Source organism: Puma concolor, chromosome A3 (assembly GCF_028749965.1).
Source record: "Puma concolor isolate L17-30 chromosome A3, mPumCon1.1.hap2, whole genome shotgun sequence".
NCBI lineage: Eukaryota > Metazoa > Chordata > Mammalia > Carnivora > Felidae > Puma > Puma concolor.
This window is the reverse complement of record NC_141669.1, coordinates 96394049-96406183: the sequence shown is the minus strand read 5'-3', so window position 1 is coordinate 96406183 and position 12135 is coordinate 96394049. Positions and strand designations below refer to the sequence as shown.

At 43.6% G+C, this 12135-nt stretch overlaps 1 protein-coding gene across 4 annotated transcripts in view; it reads left to right on the top strand.

Moving 5' to 3' along the window:
* Positions 1-12135, top strand: part of RIN2 (Ras and Rab interactor 2) — a 225342-nt gene that overhangs the window by 91856 nt on the left and 121351 nt on the right. For 2 of the 4 annotated variants that reach the window (XM_086701583.1, XM_086701582.1), the window contains one exon: positions 3866-3972. The exons of 1 other annotated variant lie outside the window; for it this stretch is intronic. The gene's annotated coding sequence lies outside the window, so the exon portion shown is untranslated. Of the gene's footprint in view, positions 1-3862; positions 3973-12135 lie in introns of all 4 variants that reach the window. One more of the 4 variants, XM_086701580.1, reaches the window with a different exon arrangement.

Sequence of the window (12135 nt, the reverse complement as noted above, 5' to 3'; positions counted from 1 at the left end):
CCTCCTGAATGTCCTGGCAACTCAAACTCAACAATTCCAAAATCCAACTCATTATCTTTTCCCTAAATCCTTCCATTTCTTACTAACTTGTGGATTCATATAGGAGGAGCTGTATCTCATATGAGTCTTACCAATTTGCTGAATCTGTTTGAATAGGAAAAACCAAGAAGAGCAGCCTGGATGTAGTACAAAATATAGCATGGTTTAGGCATGTAGCCTTTGGAATCCTCTGTTATCTCTACCACTTACTCCTTGTTGATTTGGAGAACATTATTTTACATTTTTGTACCCCATTTCAGGCTGATTCGAATGGCAACCTCTCCTGGATGCTGTGACAATTATATGAATCTGTATATGTGGTGCCCAGTTTGGTACCTTGGGCCTTATCTGTTCAGTTCTTACCAGCCTTACTTCTGGCTCCCAGCACTTGCATCTCTGACAAAAGAGAGCAGGAGCAGCCCTCAATCAATGACTGATGAGTATTGGTGTATAAATACCCCAGCTCCCTCACCTTTCAGATGGGATTACTCTAAGGTTTGTGTTTGATGCTGTTTGCAAGAGTTTCCCTATGAAATTAAACTCCAGTGAAATTGGCTTGAAATCTATCCTGTCCTTCTGTGTGTCACTCCCCATTCACCTACCAGCATTTCCTGGCATCATCTCTACCAGAAATTACCTGCTCTGGAATCCCTGTCTCAGGATTTGTTTCTGGGAGAACCCAAGCTATGACAGTGTGCTATGGTATGGATGTGTCCCCTCAAAAATCGTATGTTGAAATCCTGTTGCTTAAGGTGATGGTATTAGGAGATGGGGCCTTCAGGAATTGCTTAGGTCATGAGAGTGGAGCCCTCGCAATTGGGATTAGTGCTCTTATAAAAGAAACCCCACAGAGCTCCCTAGCCTTGTTGTCTATGTGAGGATACAACAGGAAGTCTGCAACCAGGAGAGGTCCCTTTCCCAACCTAGCTGGCAGCCTGATCTAGCACTTCCAGCCTCCAGAACTGTGAGCAGCAAATTTTTGTTGCTTGATTTAGTGCCTAGCATCTAGCAAATGCTCAGAACTGTCATTTCTGCCATTAGTTAAGTTTTTTTTAACCGGTAGAAAGCAAAGATGCCCCTGGGTGGGAAAGCAGTCTTCTTCACGCTTCAAAGAGAGGCCCTGTGTGGCCATCATGAGCCCGTGAGAGCCCAGTTAATGATGGTCAGTTTATAATACGCATTCTTATTGGGGGCTCTCATGGCCCCAAGGAAGCAAAAATTGCTTTGGGGTCGGATGCTGGGGAATGACAACAAATCTTAATCTTCCTGTTCAAATTACAGATGTCTGTGACCTATACATAAATATACTGTATATTTATAATATTAAAATTGAATGGAGGGGGTCATTAAGAAAAAAATGTGGAAAAAACCTCCTGGGAGAGGAGCAAGAACCCCGCTGGTTTATAATAGGCAAAAAAGTTACTATTGACATTACCCTGGCTTTGGACCATCCTGGGTGGCACTGTTTAGTGTGCTGGGTTCATGTCCTCTTTTCTGGAATGGGGCTTTAGCAGTTGAACTTGAATAAAGTTGTTTAGTTAGGTTTGCCCAGGGAGGCACCAGGCTTTTTGGCAAAACATTCATCTGCTTGTGGTTAAGATTTTCCTGGTTCTTATTACAACCAGACTTGGTTACATTTTGAGAACCATGAGGCTTGGCTCTCAGAAACAAGACAACCGGTTGACCCAACATGGTGTGATTTGAATCTTTCCTTCTGACTTCTCCAAAGCTTCTCCTCTTGGCTGACAGCACTGAATTTGGCAAGAAGAAAAAAGGACCAAATTCCTTCATTCCCACCCACGTTTCTTTTGCCAAAGTATTATTATTAAAGGGTTTTAAAAATATAGCTCTCCTGCAGGCGTATAATGAGCCTGGCTTAAAGATTTATTTTCATTCATTAGGAAGGCATCAGAAGGATGGTCAGGCTAGTTCAAAGTAGGCTACAGGAGACGAATATGGATTTATGATCAGTTCAAAGCAAGACTGCTGAAATACGCTCACCTAATTTAGGTACAAAATTAGTCACCACTGTACAGGACAATCAAGCCATAATCTTTGGAGTTGTTCTCTGCTGGAAAAATGTAATTTCTGAATTACATTTGCATGATTCTATCTGAGTATTTGGGGAGTTTTTTAAAAATTATCATCTAGATTCACCTTGACGTTTACTATACCACTCTGTATGGTCTATTAAATCTTAACAAGCTTTAGTTCTACTTTCCTTTCGAGTATCTGAAAGGCTACCTGAAGAACTTGAATTAACTTGTCCCTTTTACATCAAAGGCACCTGGGAGCTAGGTGCATTCAACAGTTTGCTGTGTTTACAACACCTTTATATGCCTAAACATCTGCTTATTTCCGTGGTGTAAATGCTCCAGCTATCATGAATTTCCATCTACCGATGCAATGTCATTGAAGGTGGAGTTGAGAAGAAGCATATAGTCATTATTGTGAGCCAGTATTCTCTAGTTCCAGAACATCATTGAGTGTGTGCTGCTACCTTTTATGGATTGTGGTCATGATGTTCAAATTACGTGCTAAGAATGTAGAATTGTGGTCACTAAGTATCTCTGAAGGGCTTGAAAGATCAGCTGAAACTATAATCCCTGGAGCCCTGATATTCCTTGAGGGTGCTTCACAGGTTACACAAACTTTAATTCAATTTTCTTTTCCAGGGCCATTTGGGTGGCTCGGTTGAGCATTCAGCTCTTGGTTTCAGCTGAGGTCATGATCCCAGAGTCGTGGGATGGAACCCCAGGCTCTGCACTGAGCTGCACTCCGCTGAGCATGGAGCCTGCTTAAGATTCTCTCTCTTTTTTCCCTCTGCCCTTCCCTTCTGCTCACACATGCTTTCTCTCCCTCTCTAAAAAATAAATAAATACATTTCTTTTTCAAAGTTACATTTTAAAAAATACAATGAAAGAATACACATGTAGCAAACATATAGAGAGGTATGTGGGACTGATTAACACTGAGTGTAGAATTTTTGTGACTCCTGAGATGGAAAAGAGGCTATGATGGGTGAGGAATTTAAAGGGGTTGTGAGTACAGAGGTGTGCCATTCTATCTTTAAACTTTGTTGTAGATCTTAAATACTGCATAACAGATTAACAACACCCACAAATACATTTTATATCAAATTTCAAACCTCTAAAAAACGCTAATGTCAAACTTGCTGCCAGACTAAACTTATTTTGTACAAGTGATGGAATAAAGCTTTCTCTTGCCTTCTCTGTGTAATTACACATTTCCCAATGTTTCATGGGGAGTTTTAATGTGCAAAAACATTAAACTGTCGCTGAGAATCTTGTTTTATTTTATTTTGTATAACGAGACAATGCAATCTGTTTTTAAAATTTGAAGCAATTTCATACTTAATAAATGTTGCAGGGGCACCTGGGTGGCTCAGTCGGTTAAGCATCTGACTCTTGGTTTCAGCTCAGGTCATGATTCAGATCAGGTCACGGTTTTGTGGGTTTGAGCCCCACATCAGGCTCCATGCAGAGCCTGTTGGCATTCTCTGTCTCCCTCTTTCTCTGCCCCTCCCCGCTCACATTGTCTCTGTGTCTCTCAAAATAAATAAACTTAAAAAAAATGTTACAAATAGTTCAAAGAATCAAGTATGCCATTCATTTATACAGATTAGTAAATTGTTAACATATTATCACATTTGCTTTATCATTCTCTCTCTCCCCTACACACACACACACACACACACACACACACACACACACACGCACACACACCTTTTTCTAAATGGTTTGAGAAGAAGTTGCATGGATCATGTCTCTTAGTGCTTCAGTGTTTTTTGTTTGTTTTTCAGTAGGCTTCATGCCCAGCATGGAGCCCAGTGTGGGGCTTGAACTCATGACCGTGAGATCAAGACCTGACCTGAGATCAAGAATTGGACACTTAACCAACTGAGCCACGCAGGTACCTCAATACTTCAGTGTTTACTTCTTAAAACAAGGACATATTCTTATGTCACCACAGTACAGTTGTCAAATTCAGGACATTTAATAATACTTTAATCTACAGTCCATATTCCAGTTTCCCCAGTCATCTCAAGAATGCCATTTGTAGCAAGTTTACTTTTTATTTTTTGGACTCAGCATCCAGTCCAGGATTGTGCGTTGCATTTAGCTGTCATTTCTTTTTTGAGTCTTTCAATCTGAAATGGATCCTCTGCCTTTCTTTGTCTTTCAAGACCTTGACATTTTTGAAGAGTTCAGGCCTATTGTTTTTGTACAGTGACCCTCAGTCTGGCATGTCTGATGTTCCTCACAGATGGATTCAGGTTATGTGCTTTTGGTGGGAATGCTACAGAAGTAATGTGTCCTCCCCAGTGCCTGATATCAGGAGGCACACGTGGCAGGTAACTCTGCTGGCTGGGTATGTCGGTGTCATCCAGGTTTCTCTGCAGTGGGAGATTTTTCAGAGCCATGATTTGACTAAAAATGAGGGATGAATCCAGGGGGGCTTATTGAGACCTTCCTGGACCATAGCTCCAGAGTTTGCTCTGAAAATGTCAGCCAGCTGGGTGAGCCAGCCTGCTTTCTAAGCTGCACAGCATTTTTGTGGCCCCAGGAAAGGGCAGCATCAGCAGCCTGAAGTGTCTGCATGTCTGGCGTGAGGCACCCTGGTGCTCAAAGAGCTGAACTAAGTTCTGCGACAGGAACCTACACCAAGCTTGCCCTCCAGGATGGTTGCTGAGTGTGGTTGTTCCCCTGTTTGGTGATGTAATATTTGTGCAGTGTGGGTTTTCTGAGTTTTCCCCACTTACCCGTGCAAGATAAATCCAGTCTTTTCTCTGAGCCAGGGCTGCTGAAGTGCCAGGCCACAAACCATGCATTGCCTGACCCAGGCTGGAACAGTGGCCTCTCACAGAAAAACAGGAAATTAGAACATATGCACTTTCCACGTACTGGCTAAATTATGAGTTTCTCAGTGGTTCCATGTGGCTTGAATAACAGGGTAATTTTCTTTCACAGAGTAAAATATTCTAATTAAGATGTATTTTATTGAATAACATTTTATTTTAGTGACTTCTTTTTAGTGTCTAGTGCCATTTTAAGTTCTATCACAGATAGATTTTCCTTAGATTTTCAGTAGGCCAAGGAAGCATGGTGTTAGCAGGGCAGATGTTATGTGCTTGTCTGTGTTTTATAGATATACTGGGCACACTCTAAATGTTAGGGAACATGCAGGGCCCTCTGGGTGACAAATAGAAACATGGAATTAGAATGTCATGGGAGCCTGTTCCCTGTGGCACCCAGAGAAGGGAAGGCTTAATGGTGGGGGCCAGAGAAGGTGGCACAAGAGGAGGTGATCTTTGGGCTGAGTCTTGAGTGGTAGAGAGTGTTTTAAACAGAGAGACTGTTACAGACATACAAAGGTGTGGCAGATGAGAGTGGGCTTGTGGGAGGGGCCAGAAATGGGAATAAAAGTTTGAGTCAGGTTGGGGAAGACTGTGTAGTATATGTTACATCAAAGAGCTTGGACTTCACGTCGTAAATGTCAGGGTTGGTGTCTCATCCCGATTAGATTTTGTGCATCAGAGCAAGAAGGGCTTCTCAAACTTGAGGGAAGCATTTCTGGGAAAGAAGACCCTCATTCACTCTTCCGAGGGAGCTTGACCTATCTCTGGATATGTGGGTGTGGGGCTGTGAAGACAGGAGCTGCTGCTGTCTTTCCACCACGGGGCACACTGAGCGTGGACAGCACTGACCCCAGGAAGCTAGAACCTGGAAGCAGAAGAAAGCCAGGGAAACAGGGCCTTGTCAAAATCATGGGGCCACGGGACTGGACTGTGCCTCATGAAGCGGGACTTCAGTACCTCCCTTGATCACTTGTACTGCCTAGTGATTTTTAAGTTTTTATTTTGAAATGGGCCAAACTTCCTAAAAGTTGCAAGGAGAGTTCAGAGGACTCATGTTTACCATTCATGCAGATTCACCAATTTGTACCTTTTCTCCCCTTTGGCTGTATCAGTACCTGAGATCAGGTTGTATACATCACACACCTTTACCACTTACTACTTCTGTATGCCGTTTTTAAGAACAGGGGTGTTCTCTTCATTCCCACAGTCCTATCAGCCAAGACTGAGGCTTAGTCATTGATCGAAATTACAGATACTAATTTTTTACTTATTTGAGAGAGAGAGAGAAAGATAAAGAGAAAGGGTGAGTGGGGAGAGGCAGAGAGAGAGGGGGAGAGAGAGAATCCCAAGCAGGCTCTACACTTAGCATGGAGCCCAACACAGGACTCAAATCCACAAACCATGAGATCATGACCAGAGCCGAAGTTGGACACTTAGCTGACTGAGCCACCCAGGCTAAGATACTAATTTTTAAATGTTCCCAATAATGGCCTCTATATATAGCTTGTTTCTTTCTCCAATCAAAGATCATGTGTTTTTTTAGAGGTTCAGGTCTTTTTAACCTGGAACACTTTTCAGACTTTCTTTGTCTTGCATGACATTGATATTTGTGCAGAATCTGGGTTTTTTATGTAGTGTCCCTCAGTTGGTGGGGAGTGTGTGATGTTTCCTTATGACTGGATTCAGGTTCCACACCTTCTGTTGGAATACGCTATAACTGACATTGTATCCCTGGGGCATCAGGTCAGGACGAATGTAGCATCTGTCTACCTGCACTGGGGATCTGAACTTTGATCATCCGGTCAAGGTCTTATGTAGTTTCTCCACTGTACAGTTACTATCATTTCTTACGCAGTTAATGAGCAATCTGTAAGGAGACATTACTGTTTATTTTTATATCAATTTGAATTGGATTTTCTGTTACTTATAACATGAAAGCTCCTCACTGATTCAAGAGCCCATTTATATTGCTGGGTTAATTGCTGGTGACCACGGGGAAACAAGCAAGGGATTAGGATGAGAAAAATAGGAGTTTCTTAAAAGCTTTAATTGTGGTCAGGTGGTAGCAGAGCCAGACCAAAGTGCATGGGGATCTCGAGAGGATAAATCATTTGGTGACACTTCTTAGTCTTTGAACGTATTTTGGAAAAAAAAAAGAAAGAAAGATTTTTGTGTCGATAAAAATCACACCCTCTGTAACAAGTCTTTCAATTGTTGGAAATTTCCAACAATTTAAAAATAAGCCTTTCATTTTTTTTTACTACTCTTTTTAAAGTTCTATTTATTTATTTTGAGAGAGAGAGAGAGAGAGAGAAAGAGAGAGAGAGAGAGAGAATGAGAAGAGAATGAGAATGAATGAGCAGGAGAAGGGCAGAGAGAGAGAGAATCCCAAGCAGGCTCCATGCTATCAGCACGGAGCCCAGTGCAGGCTCAATCTCATGAACTGTGAGCTCATGACCTGAGCTGAAAAGTTGGTCACTTAACCAAATGAGCCACCGAGGCACCCCTTTTTTTCATTACTCTTAACTGGATAATGTTAGTTATGTTCACAAAGGATAGTGGTTGTTTACAGGGACACACAACATTTATTCAAAATATGTTTATGCATTTTTTCCTGGATTTTATATTGACAAAAATGTTCCCATTAATTATAAATTCAGTACTAGTTGAGCAGGATTCTTTAGACAAGCAGCGAACCAGGCTCAGAAATAGAAATTCCATACCAATTACTGGGAGATGATATCAGGGAATGCCAGTAGAAAAGTAGGGACAGGAGAGAGGGGAGGGAAAGCAGTCCTTAAAGTGTGTTATTTAGCAAATGTGTGCATGTTTTTTGTCTGCGTGGTGTGTGTGTGTGTGTGTGTGTGTGTGTGTGTGTGTGTGTGTTCATGTTTGCATCCATCCATGATTGTCCATGATTATCCTGCTGTCCACACTAGGTGTGTGTACCCAGACCCTGAGATAAGGCTTCAAGTGCAAATAGTTTTTTGGGAGGTAAGGGGGATGCTGTTGGCAGGTTTGGAAGTGAGAAGAAAAGGCAGCCACTAACTGATAAGCCAGCCCCCACTGGAGCACCTGAAGCCCAATCTCATGAGATAGTCCTGGGAAACAGTGTAGAGCGGGCACCTCGGAGTTCTCCCACCTGACAGATAAGGGAGCAGGGTCAAAGTGAGGCAAGTCACTATTGCTGGTGAGTATCGGTGCACCGTGCATGATGTGGCTTCAGAATCTTACCTACCTGGGATTGCCAATTTAGGCCACTTTCAGCTCGCTGGTCTAGGTTGGGCAGTGTGGCGGGCAGTGACAGAATGCCTGGAAAAATACTCACCCAGGGTAGGCCGAAGCTAGTCAGGAATGTTCTCTGTCTCCACTCGGGTGGGATCTCTGAGATCTGTGCTCTGGAGGGGGCAGTGCCAACCTACACACGTCACTGCTGAGATTGGAAAATTGGATTGGAAACAGATCAAAAAGGGACCCTGAATACCTAACCAGGAATATGGATATTCAATTCTAAAAACTGTGCTGCAAGCAGGGAAGCAGGAAGCTGGGAAAGGACGGTCCCTTTGGTGTGGCATGTTTGGGCCGCGTGAATTGGAGCAGATGCAGACAGCGGGGGCGCACAGACATTAGGGAGCTGCTGAAACCATTAAGGCTGCCGCCGCCCAAGGTCTGAGTGGTTGTGGAGAATGGGAAGGGAGATGACAGCCGTTTCGGCCAGAAGACTCTGCAAAACTGTGCAGTGATTGATGGGCCGAGTCAAGCAAGTTTTCAAGCCTGGTGCCCTCATTAGCAGAGGGGAGCGGGACTTCAGAGGAAAGGAATGTTAAGTGGAAAGTCAGCATTCAATATTCAGAGCTGCATTTCAGAGGAAGAAACCAAGAATGAGTGATTCTGTCTTTACTTTTTTGTAGACAAGTATTTCGGAATTCAGAAAAACAGGTAGGAAAGCAGGAAGAAGACTCAAGATTGGGTTTTGTTTTGCTTTGTTTTGTTTCTAAATTGGAACCATATGAAATGCATAGCTGCAATCCAGAAATCATGCACAAGTCTGCCAACTGAATGATTTGACTTCTGTCTACTCTCTTTGTACACCTCCCTGAACTAATAAAGGGGATAGAAATTAATCAGAAACAGGGAGCAGGAAAGAAAAGGAAACACTCAAGCCCTAAATGAGAAAACAAAGCCTTTGGTTCCTGGAGAAAGCTTTGGTTTTGGCTCAGGTCATGATCTCACGATTCGTGGATTCGAGACCCGGTGTGGTGTTTGCTTGGGATTCTCTCTCTCTCTGTCTCTCTCTCTCTGTCTCTCTGTCTCTCTCTCTGCTCCTCACCCTCTCTTTCCCTTTCTCTCTCAAAATAAATAAACTTAAAAAAAATAGAAGTGGGGTACCTGGGTGGCTCAGTCATTTAAGCATCCTTCTCTTGGTTTCAGCTCAGGTCATGATGTCATGGTTTTTGAGTTCAAGCCCCACATTAGGCTCTGTGCTGGCAGCACGGAGCCTGCTTGGGATTCTGTCTCCCTTTTTCTCTGCCCATCCCCTGCTTGCTCTCTAGCTTTCTCTCTCAAAAATAAATAAACATTAAAAAAATATAAACTTCCAGCTGTAGGGGAGCCTCACATTTGTACATAGAAGTGCCATTTGGGGTGCCTGGGTAGCTCAGTCACTTAAGCATCTGACTCTTCTTTTCTGCTCAGGTCATGGTCCCATGGTATGTGAGTTCGAGCCCTGTATCTGGCTCTATACTGACAGTGTGGAGCCTGCTTGGGATTCTCTCTCTGTCCCTCCCCTGCTCTCTCTCTCCTTCAAAAATAAATAATAAATAAATAAATACTTCAAAAAAAAATGCCATGTAACATAAGATGCTCTAACAGGCAAAGAAACTAGGGATATACAAGTAAAAGCCCTTTGAAAATCAAAGTGCCATATGCCAACTGGGTCACTATCTCCATGATCATGGGGCATTAGCTCTGTTATATCCAGACCCTACCATTTGGGTTAGGCCAATGGAGACTATGAGAAGGATGGTTTGGCCCAGCATTGAAGCAGATATAAACTATCTTTCCTGACTTTTACAAAAATACTTTTTAGTCTTCAAGGGTAATAAGCAAGAGGGTAAGGTCTTCGGGGAGATAAAAGCATTAACCTCTAGTCTCCTTTTTTGCTGGAGACCTATTACAGATACCCAAAAGATGGAGACCTTGTTTTGCCAAGATAATCAGCTTTGGGGTGATTCTAAGGCATGTTATGCAGTTTCCTATTATCTGCAGTAACTTGAGGTCAGTAGAAGCTGATTGGAGAAGGTCATAATATATCCTCAAACCTAAAACAAGCATGCATTTGGGGGCTTGATCTCACACACAGGGCTGAAGTGTTTTTCAGTGCTTACTCAGTGTGTTTTGACCTCTAAGATGATGATGCTGGCAGGGGAAAGGCAGCTGGTTTAGGATTGAGATAGGATTGGAGGAGGAGTCCAAGATGGCAGACCCAGAGTGAGGGGCTGTAGTGTTTTAGAAGAGCCAAAGGAGGAGAGAAGGTGGAGGAAGGAGTACAATAGCCAGAATGCTTTTAAGGAGACAGCATGGCCTCTTGAACTGGAATTAAGAGCTCGAGAGGAATTAGGACGTCTTAGGGCTGTTGGATCCAAGCCTGTCTCTCTTCCCCAGTACCACCAGGGTATAACTAGGGCCACTTGGGGCTGAACCTTACACTTCTGCAAACCAAGTCCAGGTGAGGATGGGAGAAAACCAAACCAGTAGTGGAACCTTTGTCTATTCTCTCATGGGCCCTAAGATGATCCAACCTGCCCTAAGACCTAGGCAAGAGAGGCCACTGCCCTGGGCTATGTACTTCATCCCACTCAGCCTCATCACTCCCCATGGAAGAAGAGGTCCATGGAGGCAGGGGTTATGCCATTCTGGACCCTGCATTTCTCTTCCCTTATTGTTCCAGATGCACAGCACTCTGGAATCCCTGCCCGCATGCCCCAGGCCTGGTGGCATAGCCCACACAGGCTGGAAGTTTTGTGGACGGAATCTGAGGTGACATTGGACAGGAAGGCTGGGGTGTCCACAGAGCTGTCAAGAGAGAAGAGAAGAGTGACAAGCCATGGGGTAGGTTCTGGATGCCCCATGTGCCCCGTTCAGTGCAGAACACTGAAGAGTCTGAATATTTAGACATTTTTTAAATGTTTATTTATTTTTGACAGAGTGAGAGGGGATTCCTCTCTCCCTCTCTCTCTGCCCCTCCTCCACTTGTGCATGCACATACTCTCTCTCTCTCAAAATAAATAAACACTTTAAAAAGAGAGAGAAAGAGAATGAAAGAGAGACAGAGAAAGAGCAGGGGAGAGGCAGAGAGAGAAGGAGACACAGAATCCTAAGCAGGTTCCAGGCTCTGAGCTATCTGCACAGGGCCTGATGCAGGGCTCGAGCCCACAGACCATGAGATCAAGACCTGAGCTGAAGTCGGATGCTTAACTGACTGAGCCATGCAGGTGGCCCAAGAGTGAAAATTTTAAATGGAAACCTGACCTTCCAAGTCCTTGGAAAGAGAATAGAACACAGTTTGTCTTGGTAAGAGAATAGAACACAGTTTGTAATCTTGATTTATAATTAAAAAAAATTCAGACATAAATAATGTCAGCCTCCATTTGTCTTCTTGCCCCAGGCCCTGAAAGTATTCATGCCTACCTAGCATCCCCTTGGGAGCCATGAGAGTCCAGACAAGGTCAATGGCTCAGTGCCTCCACTATCCGCTAAGGTGGATCCACAGGCTTATTTGACCCTGCATCCTTTGATCTTCTTTTTCTAGAAGTCTGACTCCAAGATCATCATTATTATGACCCAAAGCAGTCTCCCTCAGATGTGTGTTTGTGCTACCCTCAAATACTCCCAATGGAAAAGGGGCAATCCAACTGCTTCCCTTCCCCTCTTGGCCCCCATAATAACCATGGCTGCCATAAGCATGGGTCAGACACCTGCACAAGAGGATAGGATTTGGGTAGACCATAGTGAGGAAAACCCTGTGTTTCAAAGGGAGCCTGCAGAGCCTAACGGAAACTACTTGGTAGTTTGGTAGTAATATGAGATTGGATTTGTAAAATGCCCCAGTCATATGTACTTGTCTCTCCCAGCAAAAGACATGAATGCCGTTGGTCAACCAAGAGAGACTAAAACATGCCTGAACTGCAAAGACACTGTTTTGGACACAAACCACC